The 18,290-nt window shown below is 41.1% G+C and overlaps 1 protein-coding gene across 3 annotated transcripts in view; it reads left to right on the top strand.

Moving 5' to 3' along the window:
* Astn2 (astrotactin 2) overlaps nt 1-18,290 on the top strand; it is a 985,961-nt gene that overhangs the window by 16,742 nt on the left and 950,929 nt on the right. The gene's annotated exons all lie outside the window — the stretch shown is intronic.

Genomic DNA, 18,290 nt, shown 5'->3' with positions numbered 1-18,290 from the left:
GCATTAATCCCACTCTACAGATCACATACAACAGACTATGAGGAGGGCAGCTGAGGTTTCTTCTGGGTTGTAAAAAGATTACATGACTATGGACAGTCCACTGGCAATCTTATATTTAATTGCATATATAACCTAAACTTTAAATTTTAATATAAGCTTGGATAGAGTTCATACAGTTCAGGAATACTAGAAAGAGTGAATCTTTCCTCTGAGCTTATTCCTGAGAGCTAGTTATGGTGGGCAGATTGCAGGATCCTTTTGCAGCAGATATTTGCCTGAAGAGCCATCTTTGATATGACAACAAAAGGGGGAGCGACTCATCTGGCTTCTCTTTACAAGACGTTCTGGAACAGGCTAAGGCTCCAGAAACCATCTCCAGATTTCCTCCAGGTCTTAGTAAGTCCTCACTTGTTGTGCGCACACACACACACACACACACACACACACACACACACACACACACACAAAGTCCTACATATATAAATTTATATATTGCATCAGTTAGTTTATTGTTATAACCAATTTAAGCAGAAGCAACTTAACAGAAGAGAGGCTTAATTTGGCTCACGATTAAGAGGATACACTCACCATGACAGAGAAGAGATGGTGGCTGAAATGGCTTGGTCTGTGTTATTGGGAGATTGTGATCAGGCTGGTTCACATCATGATGGAACAGAAAGCAGATAGTGCTCGGAAGAGAACTGGGGTTGATCTGTAATTCATAAAACTTTATTCGATAACTAGCTTTCTTCATCTAGCCTCACTTCTTGAAAGTCCAACCATTTCCTAAAACAGTGTCACCGGCTGGGAGCCAAGTACTCTAACACTTGAGACAGTAATGGACATATATGTGTATATAAATAAATACATATATGAGAGTAAGATGATTTTACCGTATTAAAAACAAAAGATCCAAAGTTATTTAAATACTGCTAGTGAGTTAGATCAGGCATGACAAATATATATGTGTGTGTGTGTGTGTGTGTGTGTGTGTGTGTGTGTGTGTGTACTAATGAGGAAGAGAGACAGACAGAAGGTGCATGTGCTCTGAGAATATGATGTCTCTTCTGTCTGGAGAATTATAAGAAGACACTGAACTTTTGGGGATGAAAACTGACAGAAAGGGAACGATTGTCAGGAGTTCCTTGGAGAGTATTTGATTTATGATTGATAAAACCCTTCTTCTATTTCCTTCAACTTTTACTTGAGTGGGAAGGCAGACTCTTTTGGGGCGATGTCTGGTTTAAGATTGAACCCTTGTTTCTGGAGCCACTTGGATTGGCAGTTAGAAAGTCTATTAAAGCAGAGAACCATAAAAAAAATAATAGATACACATTAAAGATTTCATTTTAAAGTGGAAAACATAAATGAGTGTACATTTGCCAAGTTTGGGAAATAGGCAGTAGGTCTCATTTTGAGTCTGGGTCAGCTGGTTGTAGTTCCAGGCCATCTTTCTTGCACAAGCTGTGCTCATAATGCACCAAAGATGATCTCCAATCTTGGTTTCATTAAAAGAGACTGAGGACATAGGTCCTTGCCAAGTCATTCTTTTAGCATTTTATGATTCCTTTCTAAATCTTTATAGTTGTCATGCCTGACCTAACTCACTAGCAGTATTTAAGTAACTTAGGCTCTTTTGTTTTTAATACGGTAAAATCATCTTAGTCTCATAGAAGCTACTTTCTTTAGATGCTCATAAATTTTTAATTTGGACTCTATTTCATTAAAATTTAAAGTTATAAGAAGCATAATGAGTATAAGTAGGTTGGGGAAACAAACTGGTTCCCCATGGAGTGTGTGTGTTGGAGGATACCACACATCTGATGGTCAAGTCCTTATGTATTGGAGAGAGAGAGAGACAGAGGTCTTCCCACTGCCCCTCCCCATGGTCTAAGAACTTGGCATGATCTGCCTGCACCTACTCTTTGCAACACGATGTTGTTATATAGAAAGTTTATGCTTGAAAATATCACAATTGAGTTTTAAAAAATAGAAAACAACCAACTATAGAAATGATCCCAGAGGGTCCTAGAAATCTACAAGTAGAACAATATGATAGGCAGATTTGGGCCCAGGGTCCCGCTCAAACTAAGGCACCAGCCAAGGACAATACAGGAGGTAAACTTTAAACCCCTTCCCAGATCTAGCCAATGGTCAGAATATTCTCCACAGTTGAGTGGAGAGTGTGATATGACTTTCTCAGGTACTCTGGTGCCTCACATTTGACCATGTCCCCTGGAGGGGGAGACCTGGTGGCACTCAGAGGAAGGACAGCAGGTAGCCAAGAACAGACTTGATACCCTATGAGAATATACAGGGGGAGGTAATCCCCCTCAGGAACAGTCATAGGGGAGGGGAATAATGGGAAAAGGGGGGGGGAGGAATGGGAGGATACAAGGGATGGGATAAACATTGAGATGTAACAAGAACAAATTAATAATTAAAAAAAAGACAAAAAAAAAAAAAAAGAAAACAAAAAGAGAAATTTCATTGTGTTTTAAATAAGTTTACAGTCTGTGTGGGGTTCCATTCATAGCTATCCTGGACTGCAAAGAGCTATAGGCTGAACATGGCTGCCCTGCCAGGGATCATAAGACACAGAGACTATGCTGACTGTTGGTGGACACAATGCCAGTTAAAAGCTTTTTAGGTATATTTGGTTGTTAGAAATATGATTTAGCTGGTGGGAATGCAAACTAGTACAGCCACTTTGGAAATCTATCTGGTGCTATCTCAGAAAAATGGGAATAGGGCTTCCTCAAGACCCAGCTATTCCACTCCTTGGAATATACCCGGAAGATGCTCCAGCACACAAGAAAATTTGCTCAACCATGTTCATAGCAGCCTTATTCATAATAGCCAGAACATGGAAACAGCCTAAGTGTCCCTCAGTAGAAGAGTGGATAAAGAAACTGTGGTACATATACACTATGGAATACTACTCAGCTATTAAAAACAAGGAATTCTCGAAATTTGTGGATAAATGGATTGAGCTAGAAATGATCATAATGAGTGAGTTAACCCAGAAGCAGAAAGAATCAAATGCTATATACTCACTTATATCTGCATACTAGCCCAAGGGGCATGTCCCACGAAAGCCTTCACTTACCAGAAAATTGGGACAGAGGGGAAGGCATCCTATTGGGACTCTAAATGAGAGACGCATGGGAGAATAGCAAAATAAAAGGATACAGAGGGTCCTAGAAATCTACAAGTAGAACAATGTGATAGGCAGATTTGGGCCCAGGGGTCCAGCTCAAACTAAGGCACCCCAAGGACAATACAGGAGGTAAACTTTAAACCCCTTCCCAGATCTAGCCAACGGTCAGAATATTCTCCACAGTTGAGTGGAGAGTGTGATATGACTTTCTCACGTACTATGGTGCCTCACATTTGACCATGTCCCCTGGAGGGGGAGACCTGGTGGCACTCAGAGGAAGGACAGCAGGTAGCCAAGAAGAGACTTGATACCCTATGAGAATATATAGGGGGAGGTAATCCGCCTCAGGAACAGTCATAGGGGAGGGGAATAATGGGAAAATGGGCGGGGGGGGGGGGAGGAATGGGAGGATACAAGGGATGGGATAAACATTGAGATGTAACAAGAATAAATTAATTAAAAAAAAAAGTCAAAAAAAAAAAAAAAAAAGAAAGAAAGAAAGAAATATGATTTAGCAGACTAAGCCCCTCGATACTGTTTTACCTCAAACTCTAGTGTTAAGGAGAAGAAATAACACCTCTCCTCTGAGATGAGTCAGGAAGTTAATCTTTGGCATCTTAAGGTTCATGACCGTGCCTTACACCCACTGCTATACTTGCACACTTTGGACTACACTGCTGTTGCTCTCTTTTAGCTGGAGTTTGGGTGGTCTTCTGAGGGAAGGCTCCATCATGATTTCTCTGGCTTTTCAATGACAGACCGGTGATGTAATCACAGAGATGATCCAAATCCATACCTGCCAGGGATCGCAGGGTCCTTCTGCACTAGCCCTCTGCTAGTTCAAAGTGAGACCAAGGCCAACACAAGGCTCCCACCTTCCAGGAAGACAGAGGAATGAGGCTGGTTCTTATTAGAGAGATGAAAAACTGTCCTAGGCTCTTCCACTTCCACCAGATTCCCCTGGATCCTTACCTGCTGGGCATAGGTGGGCAGATGATTCAGAGGCAGTGTGTGTGTGCGCGCGCGCGGTGTGTGTGTGTGTGTGTGTGCATACGCACGCGCACGCGTGCGTGTGTTTACACACAAGTGCACATGTCCATGCACTGCCAAAGTTCTCCTGTTTTATGAGGTACAGAATATAATTCAAAATACATTTTTGGGGACATCTTGCTGCAAAAAACCTATTCTAGTAGAAATGCATAGAATTTGTTTTGACTTCTCCAGCATATGCTTTTTAAATACATCTTCATCTCATTTTCCTCCTCCTCTCTCTTCTTTCCTACTCTCACACATTTCTTAAGGACCATGCCCCAGGGTCTTTTGGGGGGACTTGGTCAGTGAAGGTGGCCTCAAGAGAAAGGATCCCACAGTGTAAGTTAATGGGCTGGCAAATGATTGTGAAGATGCTTGTCTTTCTTGGATGATTCCTGTGCAAGAATATTGGGTCAGGAAATGACTTCAGGGATCTGCCTTCTGCAGTGATAGTTATATTTTAGAAGCCATTCTTATTTGGTGCAAAGTAAAACTCTTTTATGACCTACTACATTGCATCCTAATAGCAGATACCTCTTCATTTTCCTGGCTTCTTCTTTGTGCTCCCACTCTCTTCCAATTCTGCTCCAGTGACTACTTTAAGAAGGTACATCTTATGTTGCCCAAGGAGTTATCCCCACAGGTTGTTGGCCCCTTGCTTTGAATCCCCAGTGGCTCCCCTCTTTGTCATCTGAGCCGTCCAAATAAGAACCACACCTGTAACTGTTCTCTCTCATAACTTTCTGACTATACTTCAGGCAAAATAAGTTTAAATGTTCTTGGGTAGGGGAAGCTGCTATTCTCTTTCATCTATGTTAGTATGTCCTTGACCACACACCATTCTGCATTGGAAATGTATTGACAAAAACTTCCATAGCTGGTCCCTTCCTCTCCTAATTAAGTTTTGCACATATTTATTCAGGACACTTTATTTCATATTTCATTTAGGCCCCATCTCCTTTGTTAAAAAATTGATGCTCATCTTTTATTTACTTCTCTACCTGTCATAGTGCAACATTTTATAACTCTAGTGAGTGAAAAATTGAGTTTTAGATTTTATTTAATTAACTAAGATCTCAGTAATAACCAGATGCAGTCAGTGGTTTCCCTGGTGAACCATATAGCAGAAAGCTCAGTTGGGCAGCCATGTTCATGGGATCCTTAAGTGAGTAGAAAGAGACTTGGGCTTTTAGCCTTGTTCATGTGAACAAACTGTTTTATGAAATAGATGTGCATAAATGTTGGTAGAACTGTTTTTTGACAAATGACTATATATTCATAACTACCAAAAGATCTAGTTTTGAATGCAAAGCAATTAATTTTCGAACACATGAAAGTTTGCTAATAAAAATGTTGCATCACAAGATTTCATTTGCAAAGTCTAGGATATTTTCTAATCTGGGATTTTTATATTAATCCATTAATCATACTCACCAGTACGAATTTTAGGCCCCGATGGATCATTTCTCAGTCGTTCCCTTGCCTTCTCCTCTCCTCCCTGCATCCCAGCTCTGCTTCCTGCAGCATCTGGGCATAAGACAAGGTGCCCTGAGAGCATGTAGTCCCTGGAGAATGAGTGCAGACAGAGCTGTCTGACATGAACATACAGGTTTGAGCTGCCATTCATGCTTTATGGAAGATGTATGAGTGTTTTTTTGAGAGAGAGAGAGAGAACTCCTACAATCTCTCCCTGTGAATGACGGCATGGAGATGGCCTGACATGCTCTTAGCTCCTGTTGTTATCTCACGTTCCCTCTTTCTCAGCTTCCTCTTCATCCTCCCTTTCTGCCTTCCTTCTTCTGATTCATTAGTGTCATTTTCTCTCTTCCTCCTTGCTCTTAAGGAATCTTTTTCTTCTATCTCTACTTCATTTCCCACTCTTTCTTTGGGTGTCCTTCTCTCCATCTGTCTTTCTTCCCATTTCTCCATGTCATTTAGTGTCTATGTGTCATGTGTCCATCAGCTAGAGTACACGCCTCCCCACCTTGTCACCTTGTCTATGAGAGCTCATTGTTGATCATCACCCTTTCTGCAAGCTCAAACCAAGTTCACACCATTTAGAGCCAGTGAACCTTCTCAGTGTGATACTTTCCGTAGAGAAGGTGGATGAGCCTTAGATAATGGTGGCAGGGACTTACAGGAGCAGTCACCTTCCTTTTTATTAGAGGTCTTTCTAACTGCCTGGATACTTCCACTATTAAATGTGGTTCCAAATGTCCTGAATGACTTTAGGGTCCTCCATGACCACTGGGACTATCATCCACAAACCTCACCTGGCTTTCAGATGTGAAATAGCTTTTTAAAAAAGCAGCAGCTGGTAAAGAGGACCTGGGTGTTTAATTCCCATTCTGCTAAATATTCAAGATGCTTCTCTGTGATTCTGATGGCTCCTTTCTTAGCCTTCTCTGCTGTTCTTGCACTATTTAGTACCAGCTCTTTTTAAAAGCTGTTGCCCTTAGGGCAAGAAAACATCTGCTGGAGTTTCAGAAGAAAAGTTGTGGCTGATAAGCTCTTTTAAGAGATCATTGCTTCTGCTGGGTGGTGACACATGCCTTTAATGTAACACAGAGGTATGTAGATCTCAGTGACTTCTAGGCCAGCCTGGTCCACATAAAGAATTCCAGAAAAGCCAGTTATATGTATAAAGAGAAACAGAGCAAGAGCAAACAAGTGAGAGAACATATGAGTGAATATGAATAAATTTCTTCTAAAATTTCACCTCTTGATTACAGCCAAAAACTATAGGCATGAGCTGAAACAAGCTAATGTATCCCCAAAATATCATACATTCTTTGGGTTGCCCCCAATGTCAACTATTCTTATGCTGTGTGAGACCTGTAATTCAATAGTCTTCTATTTGGGCTCTCATTCTCTCTTGTTCTTCCTTACTGCATAGTCTTGCATGTTCCATCCTTACATGCTGCTTTTTATACATGTGCTTTAGGGATTGGGATCATAGCTCAATCAGTAAAGTACTTACCTCACAGGCATGAGGACCTGAGTTCGATTCTCAGAACTTGTGTGGAAAGGATTGATATGGTGTTCTTGTAATCCCAAGGCTGGGAAGGTAGAGATGGAAAGAGACATTGGGGCTCATTGACAGCTAGCTTAGCCTAATTAGTCGGCTCCAGGCAAATGAGAGACCTTATCTCAAAGGACGTACATGTCACTTCTTTGGATGACAACTGAGGTTGTTCTATGACCTCTATGCATATATATACCTGAACAAATACACACATACAAGCATACATACATACATACATATATACATACACAAGCATGCATATGTGTACATACATACTCATAGTTTTAATAATATGTTTAATTATGCCTCTGTCTACATTTATTGTGGCTTCCCATTGTGCATGTAATAAAATACGTAACCCTTTATCAAGACATAAACATATTCAACCTCAGCTGTACAGTAAAATAATCGGGATCTACACTGAGATAATTAAGTTAATTAACTAACTAACTAATTAATTAATTAGGCTTAGGCCATTTGGCAGTTTCATATGAAATAGTCTCTTACCATATGAAATAGTCTCTTACCATATGATCCAGTAATTGTTCTTCTTGGTATTTATTTAAATGAATTGAAAACTTGTGTCCACATAGCAATCTGCATGTGCCTGTTTATAATAGTTAAAATTTGGATAGAAACAAGATGTCCATCAATAGGGGAATGGGTAAGCAAACCATGATAACATGGTACATATAAACACTGGGGTATTTTTAGTAATAGAAACAAAGAGAGGTAGAGGAATCTTCAAAGCATATTACTAACTGAAAGAAATGAATCTGAAAAGACCACACTAGGAATTTAACCATGGGAAATTCTGGAAAAGACACAGCTATTTCAATAAGGGGACAATCAGTTCATGTCAGGTATTGGGAGAAAGGGGCGGGGAAATTGTGAGTGGAACCTTGTAGATGACATAGGAATGAATGTTGGGCATGTGTGTTCATACAGCCATTTAAAGCTGAGGAGTGTGTGTGTGTACCACAAAGAGGGAGTTGCATTGTGAGCTATGGACTGGCATTCATGAGAGTATGCAGATGTGGCTCTTGATTCCAACCAATTCGTCCTAGAACATGCAAATGGTGAGAAAAAATGACCGGGGCCACAAAGAACAGCATGTAGGAACATAGTACATTTCCAGCAAATTTGATGTAAAGGCAGACAAAACCATGCATATAATCATATATAAAATACAGCTCACAAAACAAAACAAAAAAACAACCAAACAAAAAGGAACAAACAAATAAAAAATCTATAATGTATGTGGAGATCTGGGCCGGTCCCATAAGAATACAGGAAAACTAGGCCCAAGATTGTCCTGCTGGTTTTGTTTGTGATATTCCCAGTGATCTGAGCGATACAGAAGTCCAGCTAGTTATAAAGTAAGAGCCTACCCAGACCTTCTCAGATTTTATCCAAACCTTTGTTACTCTCTTCTTGCTTGCTGGAGACCCTTCCTCAGCCTTTCTTTGTCCCTCTTATCTTAATCCATGGCCACATTCGGTGCTCCTTCCCTGTCACCCAGGAATTCTCTTTGTGTTACAGTACTTCTGTATGTTTGCTGTGCTATGACCCTTGAGCACAAACTGGATTGACAGAGATCTTGCTAGTTTTCTTCAACTTCTTATGCCTCATGGTTCTCACCAGGAGTGGATTGCCATCAGCAATATTCCCAGAACAAATGATTGGCTGGACCTTTCACTTTAACTTGCTTTCTCCCTCCTGTGGCATGGTAAGTCAGAGCAGTTCCCCAGGAAAAATGGTGGATGGCAGGAAGTAGGAGAGACAGGTGTGCCTATACCTGACTTCCATTCCCTGAGGGGAATTGTAGAACATGGAAGTAATTTCCTTAATGAGTCAGGAACATTCTCAATTTTCTATTCCCTTTAGCTTATGACTAGATTCCTGTAAGCATGTAAGGGGGAGTGATAAGTTAAATATGCCTCTGTTGTTTTTATTTTCTTTCTCTGTAATAAAGTTAGTGGTCTTTTGGCCAAACTGCAGTATAACAGCAATTAGGCTTGTGTGCTCCCATCTTTTTCAAGTGTCTTTAGGAGGGAATTCTGCCATGGTTGGAAACAGCTTTGTAGTTGGTGAGCAAGCTTAAAGGAAGTAAACAAACAGGCAAAGCCGAAGCCCTCATTCCCCCAGCCGCCAGCCTCTTTTGCTTCTTCTTTCATATAGGAAATTAAATTGCTTTTAGATTGTGAGCAAAGGACGGAGTGATGTAGAAGCCTGAGACTCGCAGGTGCTGTCTGAAGCAGGATAAATTGCAAAAGACTCCTTTAATCCCTACCTGGGTGGGAGAGAGAGGGAGGCATGTGCCATTGGAGCAGCATGGTAGGGTACAGTTAAGAATTTCTCTTGTTATTATTTGGCTTGACTTGCAGCTCCAGCATAATATCTATACTTGTTTCTCTGCACGCTTAATACATTCTTTTATGGCCAATGAGGGGTAACTGATGTCAGATATATGGGCAATGACCAGAGGGCAAGATAGCCTGTAAGGTCTGTTGCAGGATAGAGGGGAAGAGATGCAGTTATATTTTTAGTCTGTATGTGGTTTAGGAAGAAGCTGAAAATGTGGGACAGAAAGCCCAGGATTAAGGGTCCAATTAATATGTAGCTGCAAACAGCTGCCCTGCAGCCACAGACTGTGGTGGGGTGCTGTTTCTCTTCTTTGTGGTGCTTCCCACTGAGTTTACTGAGTAATCCCTCCCATGTTCTAGCATTCTGGGCTAGCTGTCTGCTTTCAACTCCATTTACTTTGCTTATTTTTAAGCACAGGGAATGTTTGGAAGGATTTGGGACCATGCTGTATAACTCAGGGGAAATAGAACTTCTGTGCCTGAGGCCATTCCCTGAGAGGAAGTCTTCCCTTCTCTTTCTTGAAGTTGTTCTGGAGCTCAAGGAAGTACAGGGAGACACCACTGGGTTATCCAGACCTTTCTGCACTAGGGTTTGCAGTAAAAGAAAGTATCTATTAGTGATGATACAGAATATGAGTTGGTGCTCTGCCCCATAGGGCTGGTACTGTATTTTGCTCTGCTGTTTATGCTCTCAAGCCATGCCTGACAATCTGGAGTCAGCATCTTCTCAGAAGGGCGGGTGGGTGGGGAGACAGGGACACAACTCTGGAAAGTATGGTGACTTTCTGGTTTAAGTTCTGTGTGATATTCCCTCATATGTTACCTTCCTTTCTTCTGTTATTTTCTGCCTTACATCATTTTTGATAATCTTTTGCAATGTCTGTGTGTGTGTGTGTTTGGTGTGTTTGTGATATGTGTGTTGTGTGTCTGTCTATATGTCTGCATGGTGTGTGTGTATGATGTCTTTGTGGTGTGTGTGTGGATGTGTGGTGTGTGGTGTGGATGTTTGTGTCTATGTGTGCTGTGTGTTTGTGGTGTGGTAGTGGTGGTGGTGTGTGTGTGTGTGTAGGTTGGTAGTATGTTTTGAGAAAGGGTGTCTCTCTATATCTGGCAATCCTAGATCCAGCTATTGTGGTTGGGCAGTAAGTCCCAGAGCTTCTCAACCAGCACAGGGAGTACAGGTGCGCATCAATGCACCTGCTTTTTTTTTTATGTGGCTCCTGGGGAATCAAGCCTGGGTATTTATGCATGTGTAGAAAGCATTTTACTCACTGAGCCATCTTCCCTGCCCTACTGATAATCTTTTGATGCCTCGAGTGTGACAAGTCTGTGTCTGCCTCAGGGCCTTGCACAAGGTGGCCTTGAAAGGTCCTGCCTTTGCTTTTTTATTTTTTATTTTTCATGCTGGATGACTTGTGCTGATTTTTAAGATTAAAGTTGATGTCATCCTCTCAGAGAAGCTGCTTTTGACACTTCAGGTTAGAGAGCTGCTCACCCTGTTTTATGTACAAGCTTCTGTTTCTGGCAGCACCTCATCGGATGTTTCTATCATACATTTATTTGGGTTTGATATTTTTTTCCACTAACCATTTAGAAGATCAGTGAAGATAAATATAATATTTTGTTATGTATTTAATGCTGAATGTGAAATGAGGATATACATGCTGATTACCACAAAATAGCAGATAGTACTTCAGCTCAGTGAACATTTATAGAGCTCCTGCTGTATACTAGGTCCTCTGGTAGAAGATGGAGATGAATTACTGAATAAGTCGCAAATCTAAGCTTATAAGGTACTTATTTCCTTAAGTAGGATAAACGGTTCAATTTAGCCTATATGAGACCATAGGCAGTCAACAGCATAAAGGCTATGAGATCCAGGCAGTACAAAATGTGCCCAAGATCCCTACAGTTAGTCAATGTCAAGGTGAGATTGAATGCAAAAGTGATTTTACAATTTCCTCATCAACTAATTGATTTTGTATAAAAGGACTATCTTTTACACAGCCCAATGTGTCACCCCATTTCCTCTTGGGAGGAGAAGATTTGATTAGGTCAAGAAGAGTATTGTGCTGAAGGAAGAAGAAAGGAGGATGCTAACGTGTATGTAGATTGTATTGCACTGAGCATGAGCTGCCTAACATTACTTAGTAGTACCCAAGGCAGCTGAAGAACTGAGAGATGGCATCCCACTGCAGTATGGTAAAAAGAATGTCAGTAACCTCTCGAGTAAGAGAAGAACATTCATCTAAGACTTCAGTTTCTTAGTACTCACTCAACCTTCTACTGCCTCCTTATCCCCTGTCCGACTCTCCCCACTTCCTATCTGTTTCTCTGTATTTAAGCTCAGAAGGACAGTCTCAAAATAACACATCAACCTTCACAGTCTTAGAATGTAATACAGGAGAAATGCATCAGCTTGTCTGAACTCCTGTTGTCTAAAATGGGCAGCACATTATGGGATTACTGATGTTTACTTGAGAGGATCTGCAGAAGAATGAATGCACAGTCTCTTCCTGATTTAATGTTACATCTGCTTAACCTTATGAAAGCTGTCTGCAGCACCTTGCGAACTGGGAATAGCTGTGGGTTCTCAGCAATCTCCAAGCTAGTAACAAAATATAGGCCTGCTACAGACAACATCATCTTTGACTGTAGGCAGAGTGTCTATGAATGTGTGACTGGGTTTATAATTTTCTTCTTGTCTAGGAGTATGAAATGTCTGCTTTTACTTTTTCCTTCCCTCTTGATCTTTGTCAAAGAGTGACAGCTTTTCTAATTAGGCAGTCAAGAAGGTAACCTTAGGCGACCTTAGAGTTGGCAGAGGAGGGAAAGGCAGAGTTCCAGGTGTCCCCTTTGCCCCAGCATTGAGCACTCTAGCTGTTATTACCGAATTCATCCTTTATCAACCTCCAGTGTTCTGGAATTAGGGATGCTTCTTCCTGTTGGCCCTAGGGTATCCAGGCTCAGTCTCTCCTTTGGTTTAGGAACCAGAACTCCTTGTGTTCCCAGATTTTCCTACACATGTATCTGTCTTTTGGTTCCACTTAACCCTTCATTTTCTTTTCTACTTCTTCTATTATTGTTTTCTGTCTACATTTATCTTTAATTTCCCTTTGTCTTAACGCCAACAGAAGCCTGGAATTTTGTGCATGTTTGTTTGATCTGAACAGCCTATAACTAGCCACACCTCTCTGTGGTCTTCTCCAGGACGTCTGATTCCTGACCATCTTTCAATTTTATTTTCTGATCAATATTTTCCATGCCTTCTATCTTTACAGATTTATTCAATTATTATTATTATTGCAATCATATACTTTATAAATACTTTTTAAATTAATTATTCTTTACATTGTATATTTTCCTGAGTCTGACTCATTCATGCTTTCCAAAGGTGAAAGAGACCATATATTTCCTTATATTCCTTTCACAGGTGTGATGGTGGCTTGTAATTCAGAAACTTATTTTAAAACAAGAGGCTGTTTATGGTCTGTTTTCTGAAGTGAAGGTTCTGAAAGCTTCAGAAACTCTGGGAATATATATATATAAGAATTATTTTAGTGAATTCCCTGTACACTGGGACTAAACAGTGAATAGTAAGGGGGAGTTTCTTGGGGATGGTCATGTTCCCACATCTCTGATGTCTAATTTTTCCATGCCACTTAATTCATTATTATACTTATTATTCTACCACTGAGCCCTTCATCCATCCTTTCTTTCTCCCTTCCTTCCATTATCTATAATGTTGCTAATAATTAAAGACATAAATAAAAGAATAGTATGTATTCAACAATATACCAAGGTGAAATATGATCGATGCAATGAGACAAATTCTGGATCTTCTTTGCAGATGAGAGTGGGGCACTCAATATCTGGGAAGATGTTTAGAAACAGTTGTATTCCCCCCTCAGACCACAGTCCAGAAGAAATGACTTGCTCAAAGATCATCAAGCAATTGAGTCAAAAGAACTTTAGAGAAGCTCTAGAGAGGGTTCAGTAGTTAAGAGCACTTCTCTTGCAGAGGACGTGGGTCCATTTCCCACAACCAACTTGATGTCTCACAACTGCCTCTAATTCTAGTTCAGGTAATCCTACACATATGTGGTCCACAGAGATTAAAGCAAACACACACACACACACTCTCTCTCTCTTTCTCTCTCTCTCTCTCCTTCTCCTTCTCTCTCTGTAAGTGTGTGTGTGTGTGTGTCTGTCTGTCTGTCTGTCTGTCTGTGTTTCTCCCCTCCTCAGTCTCCCCTTATATATCAGGATGTAACATTCAGCTTCTGCTCCAGAGCATGCCTGCATGCCACAATGTTCCCCACCATGATGATAATGTAACTATAAGCACACACCACCAATGAAATGCTTTCTTTCATAAGAGTTGCCTCAGTCATAATGTCTGTTCATGGCAATAGAACAGCAACTAAGAGAGATCTAGTACCAGGAACTGAGGTAGTACTGTGACAGGCCTCTTTCCATGCTACTCTTTGGTGGGATGTGGACTTTAGATTAGAAAAACTGTTGGAGGCTTTAATGGGGATTAATGGGTCATATAAATAGGAACATGGAAGTCAGTGGTGCTGACAGCAATGCAACTTATGAAAGCCCAGATTAAGAGCTTTTGGAGGGTAAGAATATTAATAAGTAGTCTAGAGACAATTCTGGTGTTATTTTGGCCAAGAACATGGCTTTGTTTTGTCCTTGTCCTAAAAATCTGCATGAAGCCAAATTGAAGAGTTTTAGATAAACCATATTGGCAAAGAAGATTTCAAGACAGCCTAGTATTGACTGTTTCAGGGGGTTATTAGTCATTGCTCTTATGCAGATCTACAATGAAATGGAAAAAAAGGGAAAAACAGTTTGAAGAGAAGAAGAGCATGAGGAAATATTTTATTTGAGCCAAGTCCAGGCCTCTAGAATATAAAAAAGTTTTCTAAAATGCCCAATACTAAATAGAATAAAGGAATGGTGACCTGAGGGCAATTTTTCACCCAGCTAAGCTTCAACTTGTGAAAAAGAATTAAAGTAGCTTAAGCAGTGAAGGAGACCATCATCAACAGAAAGCTGAGGCCAATGTAATTGAATGCAGAGGCCATGTTCCAATTCTGGCATACAACAGAACTTGTCCAGGTGGTTCTGGCTTTAGAGTCAAGAATGCAAGAAAATGTTTGTGTAATCTTGCTCTACAGTTAAGGAAAGCAACTGAGGCCAGACATGTGTCAGGGGAGTCCCTGCATGGGAGGCTCAGAGAGGCTACTGTGTAACATTGTGAAGGCTAAGCCTGGCTTGTGTTGGAGCCACTAAGACATTGGAGATGACAGAGTTGTGGGATATCTGCCTAGAAAAGCTATAGACCAGGTCTGGAACAAGCCTAGAAAGAAAAGTCTGTTGCAGTCAACCTTGCAGAAAAGAGTTGGAGATCTTAACAGTGATTTGACACTGGGCACAGAGATGTGGAATTTGGAATTTGCCCTGCTGGTTTTCGGTCTTGTTTTCTTCTAGTATTTCCTTTTTGCATTGTTGTTCCCTTTCCTTCCTTTTGAAATGCTAATGCATATTTTGTGTCATTGTGTGCTGAACATATGTGATCTACTTTTTGATTTTATAGGGGCTTACAGTTTAGAGAATGCTAGACGTTTCAGATGAGACTTCGAACTTTGGACATTTAAACAGCATTGAGATGATGATAGGCTATGGGGACTTTTGAAATTGAACTGAATGCTTTTATGAATTATGCTATGGCTACTAGACTAAGGGAGCCAGGGGGTAGAATGTGGTGGTTTAAATAAGAATGGCCCCAACAGGCTCATACATTTGAATTCTTAGTCCAGGGAGTGGAACTCTGAAAAGATTGGGAAAAATAAAGAGCTGTGGCCTTGGTGGACTAAGTGTATTCTTCCTGGAGGAAGTGTGTAACTCAGATGGGTTTTAAGTTTTAATAGCCCAAGCCAAACTGTGTCTCTCTGCCTATGGGTCAGGATGTATCTCTCAGCTACTGCTCCAGCACCTGACCACAGGCTCCCATAATCCCCACAGTCATGAAAATAGATGGAATTTCTGAAACTGTAAGCAAGATCTCCGTTTAATACTTTCTTTCATACGAGTTGACTTACTTATGGTGCCTCTTCATAACACGAGAACAGTGACTAAGACACCTGGGTAGAACTTTTATCTTTGAGTTAAAAGCCTCCAAGGTAGGGCAGAAAACATGAATGTATCATGGACTACTTCATGTAATCACCAGTATACCCTATCCCCAGATTTTCAAGGTACCTCATGCTCTGTACAAAACCTAACTGTGCATGCATCCATTTCGATCGCAACTTAGCCTATCCTCTGTGCCCACTCTGTTTGTGCACTTTCTCAGGACTGCCATTTTTGCCCTGCCTAGCCCTTTCTATTACTAATACACCTTTGGGTACTTTGAGGCTGTCTTGAAGCTGTCTGCCAAAGCCAGATTGTAGGAGCCGAGGAGATGAGTTGTTGGACAGTGCGGAGAGATAAGTGGAGACGTAAACGGTGATTTTCTGGCCTGTAAGCCCCTGTTCGTGGATTTCATCTTTTAATGGAAGTGCAGTAAATAAAAGCCATTTTCACAATATGCCAGGCAACAGGTCAGAAATATCTGAGCTTCTGGAATTGATAGAAGGGAGCTGAGCGTAACAAATCTCCCCAAATTGCACCGGGTTCCACTTGTGCCAGCTCCCAGACTGTATCTCCCAATTATTGTGCAAAGCAATTATTTCTGAGCTAGAGTCTTTGCAGAACAAGGCATGTGGATGAGGGTATCCTTCCATTGCTTCTTGTGAAATGGGATTTTTAATCCTATTTTTATTGTTACTGTTCATGGTTGAGCCTTGATGGAGTTTTCCCTCTACTTTGATACACTCACATTTTCTGTCCTACCTTAGAGGCTTTCTCTACAGCTTTTCAGATAACACTTTCTCCTAGGCAGTGGTTCCCTGCTCCCATGTGGATTCCATTCAAAACTATACTTTATTGTTACTATTAGGTTTATGCATAGTGAAATGCAAGACATTAAGTGACTGTTTCAATGTGTTTTGACAGTTCTGTAAAACCCTGTAACTAAGATCATCTCCACTACCATAGACAAAGTTCTGAATCCTTCCACCCAGACATAGACACCAGTCTGATATCTGTAACTCTCCTACTGTTTTTAAACATATAAATTTTATTTCATGTGTATGGTGTTTGCCCACATCAATGTCTGTGCACCATTTGCATGACTGGTGCCCCTTTAGGACAGAAGCGAGCACTGCCTTGATCTGGAGTTATAGATGTTTGTGGGCTGCCGTGTGGGTGCTGGAAATGCAACTTAAGTTCTCTGGAAGAGCAGGCCATGTTCTTAACTGTGGAGCTATTTCTCCAGCCCCTTCAACTGCCCACTTCATAAATGAATACATGTGGGGTGAAGTCAGCAGGCTGTGGCTTGTTTGATGAATGCAGCCCCTTGCCTCTTTTCTATGGCTTGTACAAAAGGATAGTTTTACATTTTAAATGGCTGGAGAGAAAATGCAAAGAAGGATATTTCATGATGCACACAAATTTATGGTGTTCTTATTTGGATGTTTATAAATAGATCTTTTGGCACACTGCCAAGCTCGTTTGTTTACAGACTGTCATGGCTGCTCTCATACCACTTTAGCAGACTTGGGTAAATGTGACAGAGAGTGTCTGTTTCCCAAAGCCTAACATATTCACTTTCTTGCCTTTCATGCAGAAAGATTCCTGGCTTTTTATGGAGTAGACACTCTGCTGTTTCTGATGTCTTTGCTCAGCATCACATTCCAGAAATTCACCTATGGCTGTGTGAGTCAGTGGTTCTTAGGTGGCCATTTGTGATGCTCTCAGACAGATGTTCTGTCTCCAACCTCTCAGCCCCCTGGCAGGAATTGGAGACATGTACTTTGCCCACCCCCACTTCTCTATGCCTATGGCATGCATTACTGATCAAGCATGGTCTCTTTTCCTGCTGGGCCTGGGCTTGACCTCAGAATTTGTCTCAACTCAGTGCTACAGGCAGCTATTCCTAAGAGACTGGAATTGGGACTGTGTAGAAAGGTATTTGCTATCTCTAGCTTTCAAGTCACAGTGCAAGGTAGTAACACAGAGATTGATGGGCTTGGGCACTTGGATTTTATTCCTCTGCTGCTGCTTACTACCTGGCTATACCTAAGAGGTTGTGTAGACCCTCTAAGCCTTTGTTTCTCTCTGTTAGCAGTGGGGAGAATAAAAATGAACTCATTGGTTTTGTCGGACCATTAAAAGACATATGGATATAAAATGTCCTGGCCTGCTTCAGGTACACAGTAGGTAGTCAATGAATGATGCTTTCTTAGTGTAGTTAGGACTCTCCTAGTCATCCCTTTCCCAACCTCAGATGTCTTCTGTTCTCTCCATGTATCCACCCCAGTCCCATTTCCTCTTGACCTGCCATCTTCTCTTGTTTGGATCCGTGCCAACTGGTCAGCCCTACTTGACTCTTTTCATTTTATGCTGCCCAATGTAGGCAAGGAATATAATTATGTTATTTTCCTACATAAAACTCTCTTTCCATACCACATTATTGTGAGGCCAAAGACCAAACCTGGTGGATACATATGATCTGCCCCTGCATTTCTGCCCTTATGCACTGTTAGTTTTCTTTGTTCCCAACACTCTAGCCACATTGACCTTGACCTCAGCT

The sequence above is a fragment of the Acomys russatus genome, chromosome 2 (genome assembly GCF_903995435.1).
Source record: "Acomys russatus chromosome 2, mAcoRus1.1, whole genome shotgun sequence".
NCBI classification, from domain to species: domain Eukaryota; kingdom Metazoa; phylum Chordata; class Mammalia; order Rodentia; family Muridae; genus Acomys; species Acomys russatus.
The sequence above is the reverse complement of the archived record's forward strand: the minus strand, read 5'-3'. Positions and strand labels throughout refer to the sequence as shown.